This window comes from Sorex fumeus, unplaced genomic scaffold (genome assembly GCF_029834395.1).
Source record: "Sorex fumeus unplaced genomic scaffold, SorFum_2.1 ptg000034l, whole genome shotgun sequence".
Lineage (NCBI taxonomy): Eukaryota > Metazoa > Chordata > Mammalia > Eulipotyphla > Soricidae > Sorex > Sorex fumeus.
In genome coordinates, this window is record NW_026606091.1 from 40,886,543 (window position 1) to 40,894,153 (window position 7,611).

General features: G+C 40.4%; 1 non-coding gene across 1 annotated transcript; it reads left to right on the top strand.

The window, feature by feature from the left end:
• The first annotated feature begins 3,308 nt into the window (after positions 1 to 3,308).
• Positions 3,309 to 3,473, top strand: LOC130026752 (U1 spliceosomal RNA). The gene has a single exon (XR_008792934.1). It is a non-coding gene; the product is annotated as a U1 spliceosomal RNA (small nuclear RNA).
• The last annotated feature ends 4,138 nt before the right edge of the window (positions 3,474 to 7,611 follow it).

The following is a 7,611-nucleotide window of genomic DNA, read 5'->3' on the forward strand; positions in this document are numbered from 1 at the left end:
TGGCTCTTCACTCAGGAATTACTCCTGGTGGTGCTCAGGTGGTACCAGATGGGATGCTGGGAATTGAACCTGGGTTGGTCGCATGCAAGGCAAATGCCCTATCCACTGTGCTATCGCTCCAGCCCGCCACATCTTTATAGTAAGCAAGCACCTCAGCATCCTCCCAAGGCATAGCCAATGTGCAAAGGATGTCCCCTGTGTGTCATACCCCCTTGCTGGTCCTGGCCAGTCACTGTTTTTCCCATGAGTGCTCCATCATCAGCTGGTGCTGAGGCCACGCCTTCTTTCAGACCTGCCCTGGCATGGGTTCCTCAGTGGTTTCCCATGTTTCTGTGACATAGCACTTCAGTGACCACTGGGGCACTCATGACTGAACTTGCTGGTCACTGCCTAGACTGTTGTCAGGTACTAGAAACTATGACTCCCTCATTTGTAACCAGCCCACTCAGTCTTGTTACCACAATCAGAGCCACTCATGACTTCATCACTGTGAGTCTCTCATAAAAAATAGTCAGGCCTGTACGAATTTTGACCACAGCTGTAGCCAGGAACTGATGAGCAAAAAAATCGTGATTGTCACCCAGGTCCTCTTGAAAAGAGGCCCCTGGTCCACCTTCAGGTTTTTGTAGAAAGCCAGACAAAATGGATAGCAGAACTTACTTGCACTGATGATTAGAAATTCAGGCCTGAATCTCTAATACAACGGATATATACAAGATTCCTGGAGAAGACTTTGAAATAACAGTCCTTATGATGCTGGAGTGAGATTGATGGGAAAAAAACTTCATCAAAGTCAGAGAAAGTATGAGGAAAATCCAAACAGAAAGCATAGAGCTAAGTAATATAGTAGCTGAATCAAGAAAATTAAAAAGTGACTCAACCACTCATTAGCAAGCTTGAAGATAATGTAGTGGAAACCATCCCAAAATACCACAAACAAAAAGAATGAATTAAAAACAATGAAGGTAACTTAAGATTTGTATAAGACAGCAAGTGGGGTCAAGAGAACTGAGCACATGCTTTGTTTTGCATGTAGAAAATCTGTGTTTTGTCCCTCGCACTATGTGGTTCAGAGCACCATCTCAAGTACCCCCCAAAAGCATAGAAACAGGAATAGCTCCTAAGCACTACCATGTGTCACTTCCAAAACCAAAAACCAATCAGAGACAGCTACAAAATCAATATATTAAAAATCTATTGAGTTTCTCTAGGCACTCAGCAGATTAGAAGAGAAGCTATTTATAAAGCCTATTTATATTTACCTCCAAAAGAATTAAACATGTAGAAATAAACTTAAAGGAGATAAAAGGATTTTACATTTAAAAAATGATCTTACTTTTTTTTTGACATGGGGTCGCAGTCTGTGGTGCTAAGGGCTTACTCCTTGCTCTGTGCTCTGGGCACTATATGTGGTGCCGGGGATTCAGATTGAATCAGGCAAGGGCCTTAAATGCTGTAATACCTCTCAGGCTCAATCTTATCACTTTTAAAGGACTTAGAAGAAGACATACAATGATTAAAATAATACTCTGTTTTCATGTATAGGAAGAATTAACATTGTCAAAATGGCCAGGCCACTCAGGCTTATGTAGATTAAATGTAATATCTAAATCTCTGTGAAATTCTTGGGAGAAAAAATAGGGCAAACAGAGCATACAGCCGAAGAGAAGGGCCACATGGAGGGCGGGATCCACAGCTCCCGGAGGAAAAAAAAAACAGGTTCCAAAAAGAGCCGAGATCATCGGGAAGTCCCAGATGGGGTAGGTACCGCATCCCGCCTCCCCCAGATGGAACCCCGGTGACCAGAAGCCTCTACAAGCACAGCTCGAGTATGCGGGAACTAGCACTTTTCCTCAAAACAGCGCGGCCGCTTATGCGGCCGCACGACATCTCTCTATATAAAAAGTGATCAATGGGAAGTAAACCACCCAACGTTTCTCCCTGAAAATCAGAGTTATGTTTGGAGCATGGACACAGCCCCAGAAGCACAAGGACTTAATGCAGAACCCGGCAGCTTGGAGCAGAAAAGTGAATGGACTATGCGTTAATCCAGGCCATCATGTCTGTCCGGAGGGGAAAGGGTGTTGCCCCGTTCGCCCTCTCTTCTCTGGAAAGAAGGATGGAGGCCGCATGGGAGCCTGGTGGACAGCAGGTATGAGCCAGGGGTGTGGGGGCGACTAAAACCTCATGGGAAGGGGCGCGTTCCAGTCCGTCCTTCACGCCCTACCGAGGTCACCGGTTGCCCCCCACGAGCGGCTCCCCAGCACAGCCACGGCCCCAGAAGCACAAGGACTTAATGCAGAACCCAGCAGCTTGGAGCAGAAAAGTGAACGGACTATGCGTTGATCCAGCCCATCAAGTCTGCCGGAGGGGAAAGGGTGTTGCCCCATTCACCCTCTCCTCTCTGGAAAGAAAGATGGCGGCCACATGGGAGCCTTGTGGACAGCAGGTATGAGCCGGGAGTGTGGGGGCGACTAAAACTTCATGGGAAGGGGGGCGTTCTGGTCTGTCCTTCACGCCCTAACGAGGTCACCAGTTGCCCCCCGCGAGCGGCTCTCCAGCACAGCCACGGCCCCAGAAGCACAAGGACTTAATGCAGAACCCGGAAGCTTGGAGCAGAAAAGTGAACGGACTATGCGTTAATCCAGGCCATCAAGTGTGCCAGAGGGGAAAGGGTGTTGCCCCATTCACCCTCTCCTCTCTGGAAAGAAGGATGGCGGCCGCATGGGAGCCTTGTGGACAGCAGGTATGAGCCGGGAGTGTGGGGGCGACTAAAACCTCATGGGAAGGGGGGCGTTTCGGTCCGCCCTTCACGCCCTACTGAGGCCACCAGTTGCCCCCCACAAGCGGCTCTCCAGCACGGCCACAACTCCAGAGCACAGAAACCAATTTCTTAACTATCTGACTTTCAGTAGAAATACTTCCAGGGTCAATAAGTAAAATAGCAGAAATCCAAAACCAACATTTGATTCTTGAACCCAGCTGTAGAAAGCAAATCACTTCACAATGCTTTTTCAGCATGTCTGATTTGGGGGGCGGTAAACTCTAAATAATAGTGGTGAATCTTTTATTGAAACAATGAATCTAATCAAAGCAGATAGAGTGTTAACTAGAATTCATCTGCCTCACAGGTACTGGGAGGGGTGGGGGGTGGAGTTTTATTGGGGTTCTTCATGGTAAAAAATAAGTATTGGTAAAGGGAAATGTGTTTGATATTTGCATGACTGAGACCTAAACCTGAAAGCTTTGTAACCTTTCCCACAGTGATTCAATAAATAAATAAATAAATTTAAAAAATAGGGCAAACAATAATTTCCTGGTATGGGAGACAGCATGATCATGAAGGTATTTTTTTCCAGTGCAAGGCTTATCCACTGCACTCTGGATGTGCTGACCCCTGCAATTTCCCCAAATGTGGGAAACTTGACTGCATAATTTGTGGTAGTGGGGGACTGCATACATGCTCTGCCCTGAAGAAAATAAAATAGGGCAAGCATTAGTGAAATTTGTATGTAGCCAAAAAAATTCTTAATAGTCAAAGCAGTCCTGAGACAAATGAAGAGAAATGGAAGCATCATGTTTTCTGACTTCAAACTATACTATAGTACTATAGTTATCCAAACAGTATCTAGGAATAATAATAGCATGCAGATCAGTTGAATAAATTTAGTTCCCTGGATTAAACCCTCACACATTTATGACAAAAGACCAAAAGCATAAAATAGAGAAAGGTAAGTTTTTTAATGGATGGGAGTGGGCAAGCTGGACAATCTCATGTAGGGAAACAAAACTGGTTCACTATCCTACACAGTGCTCAAAATTTAATTCAAAATGGGTGGAAAATGTTTTTGTTAAGTACCTCAAACCATAGAACTGGATGAAGAAAACAAGAAAAATACTCCACGTACTGGATTCAAATTCCAAGAGTAATGGAAATAAAAAAAATAAACAAATGGGATTATATCAAATTTAAAACCTTCTGCAAGTGAAAGAAACTCATTAAAATGAAAAACATTGGGGGCCAGAGTGATAGCACAGTGGGGAGAGCATTTGCTTTGCATGCGGTTGACCCCGGTTCAATCCCTGGCATCCCATATGGTCCACCTTACACTACCAAGAGCTAATTTCTGAGTGCAGAGCCAGGTCTGACCCCAAAATAAATAAATTAAGCTTGGATGTTTAAAAAATAATAAAATAAAATAAAATAAAATAGGGTTAATTCTTTTAAAAAAAAAAGTGATACCTGAGCACAGAGCCAGAAGTAAGTCCTAAGCACTACCAGGTGTGGTCCAAAAAAAAAAAAAAAAACCGAAAAAGAAAAACATCCTACTGAATGCATGAAAATCTTTGCATCTGACAAAGAAAGGATAATTTTTTTTAAAACTTTGTTTTAATGAATCACCGTGTGATACAGTTACAAACTTACAAACTTTTATGATTGCATTTCAGTCATACAATGTTCAAGTACCCTTTCCTCGACCAGTGCCCATTCTCTACCACCAATTTTCCCAGTATTCCTCCTACCATCTTATGGGGAGTTCTACTGAAGAGATTTTCTTAAGGCAGTTTTTGATTTTAGCCAGTAGAAAAAAGATGATTTTGAAGCTTTAATTTTCTTATTTCTTATAAGGAAAATAAGCACACCGTAAAGTTGAAAGGGTATGACAGCAAACATTTTTACATTACATCATTACTGCCCTTTTAGAGAATATCATTAACATTTCAGCACTCTCTAAAGACTGATACAGTTATGAATAGCTGTATGGTTTTTAAAAAGGAAATAGAATTAATATAAAGAGTATGGAAGAGTTACTGAGGGAAGGTGACCAATGGGTGGCTTTTGGGGTAGTATATATTACACTGGATCAGAATCTTGACTAAAGAAATAGTCTTTCTGGATTGAAAATATTTATAAATACTTGTAATTTTTTTTGAGAGTGGCACACTTGGTGGTGCTCAGAACTTACTTCTGATTCTGCACTCAGGGAGCATTCTTGGTGGGGCTCAGGGGAGGAAATGTGGTGTTGGGATCAAACCCAGGTCCACTGCGTGCAAGGCAAGAACTTTACCTACTATTCTTTCACTCCAGCTGAGAAATTGTTCTATTTTCTTCCGATGTTTTGGTGTTCTGAGGCCTGGGTTTTATGGACTTTCTCCCTTAAATAAATAACAAATTCACGATACCAAGTATTGAGTTTATTTTTCTTAAATAATAATAAATTATACCTTACATAACTTAAGTTTTGATTGGCAAAACATTCCACAATAATTTTTTATCCCTTGGAAGTCTTATTCAAAAGTGTCTTTTGTTGATTTTTTATATTCAAGATTTTAGAGTCGCTCATTATTCTTAGATGGAATTATTATTTTCTTTCTCCTTTTTATTAATGACCTGATTAATGAAAATTATATTCCCTACTGCATAGTAGGAACCTAAGTTTCCCCTTCCCATGTGTCTTTTTACAGTTCCAATTATATTTTTAATAGATCGTTTCCATGATTAGTTTCTAATTTTGCCTTCTCTTGCTTTACTCTTATAGGGTATCGTATTAACTTTTTATTTATTTGTTTCTTTTGGGCCACAGCTTGCGGTACTCTTGGCTTCCCCCTGCCTCTGCACTCAGGGATCACTTCTGGCAAAGAGTCTTGGAAGTTGGCTGTGTGCAAGACAAGCACTCTACCAACTGTACTATCACTCAGCCCCCTACCCTTATTAACTTTTAGCGTCTAAGTTCTTTCAGTATTTTGTTCTTTTGTTTGGTTTTAATTTTTGCATTGGGGCCATACCTGGTGGTGGTGCTCAAGACTTACTCCTGGCTCTATACTCAAAACTCACTCTTGATATTGCTTAGGAGAGTATATGGGTTGATAGGGATTGACCTCCAGGTCGTCTGAATGTAAGGCAAGATCCTTACAGCTATCCGATCTCCTGGCTTTAGTATTTTATTCTTTATTATTGTAATGATTAATTCTTCTTATAGCAGTCATATCATCTTGAATTTTGGAATTCCTTAAAAGATTCTCTTTTGGTTTTGCAATGTTATTTTTCAAGATTATTGTCTCTTCCTTGGGAATCAGGACGATTCTATTCTCCAAATGGCTGAATTCAGCATTATTGCAATAATTTTATTCTATTTTTGATTTATCATTTATTTATCTGAAAATAAGGGATTTATTTTAGACATGATTCGCTTACACCCAGTACATAGAATGACTTTACCATTGTGTCTTCTTTGGTTTATATAAATCTTTTCTCACAACTAGACACATTGTAAACATATTATGGATAAATATCAGTGGATATTGGTCTTTTATCAGCTGCCAATGATAAAGGCTGAAATAAAGTCATTTTCTACACAACCACCAGATTTTCTGATACACTAAACTAATGGAATATATTAAAATTTTCTATTTTCAGCATGTGCCACCTTTTTTCATGTTGTAGCACTTTATCTCTTAAGACACAATAGATTGAGAATATGTTCCATAGGTAATAGAGGGTTTGATTATTAAGCTGTGAATCATTCACGACATGCAGTACTATATTGCCCAGCTTTTAATCATGTTGAAAGAGGGCTTAGTAAATCTTAATGATGGTGATATTGATTATATAACTGATTTTTCTTACTACAAATGACTTTAACTAGGTCCTTGCATTTGTGATCTCTGGATTTCACTTTCTTGGAATGTTATAAATCTTCTTAGCCTAACACCAGAGGGGATTTAAAGGTCAGGAAATAGATTCTAATTGGGAGAGATTCCTAAACCCAGGTCTTTCTACAAAGGGATATTTTTCCCAATCTCGCAGGTGAGAGTTGCCTTTAAAATGTCTCAGTTTTAATATTGCTGAATGATTCCAAGTATGTGCAATCCTGCTGATGGTCAAGTTAGAATTCTAATTAATTTAAAGGAGCTTGTTATTTTTTACAATGGGAATCAGATGTGACTTTGGGGCATATAGTTCATATACATGAAGTTTGTATGGGTATAGAAAACTCAGGACATAATGTTGAAGGAAATATAGGGGATAAAATTAAAGGGAACATACATAACTGTAATCTCAGAGCTTAAGGCTTTAGTTTATCTATGGGTACAAGGAAGATTTAAGGGAGAACAGAAAGAACAGGAGACTATCTTTAGAATATAAAATCTTGCCTTATATTCTAAATATAAAGTGTATGTAAGTCATGCACTTTATCACTCAGTCATATCCCTAGCCCTAAATATTCATTTTTAAAATCTGGTACCCAACATGGAAAGTATCATGCTAAGCGAAATGAGTTAGAAGAGAGGGATAGACATAGAAAGATTGCATTCATCTGGGGAATATAAAGAAACAAAATATGAGATTAATACCCAAGAATAGCTGAGATCAACACCAGGAGGATTACTCCATAGCTCAGAGGCCAGCCAGGCATTCTAGGGGAAAGGGCAGTTCAGATAGAGAAGGGAGCACCAAATAAAGGGTGTTTGGAGGATCCTCCCATGAGGGGAGATGCGTGTTGAAAGTAGACTATGGACTGAACATGTTTGCCACTCAAAGCCTCTTTTGCAGACCACAACACTCAAAAGGAGAGAGAGAACACAAGGGATTGCCCTGCCACAGAGGCA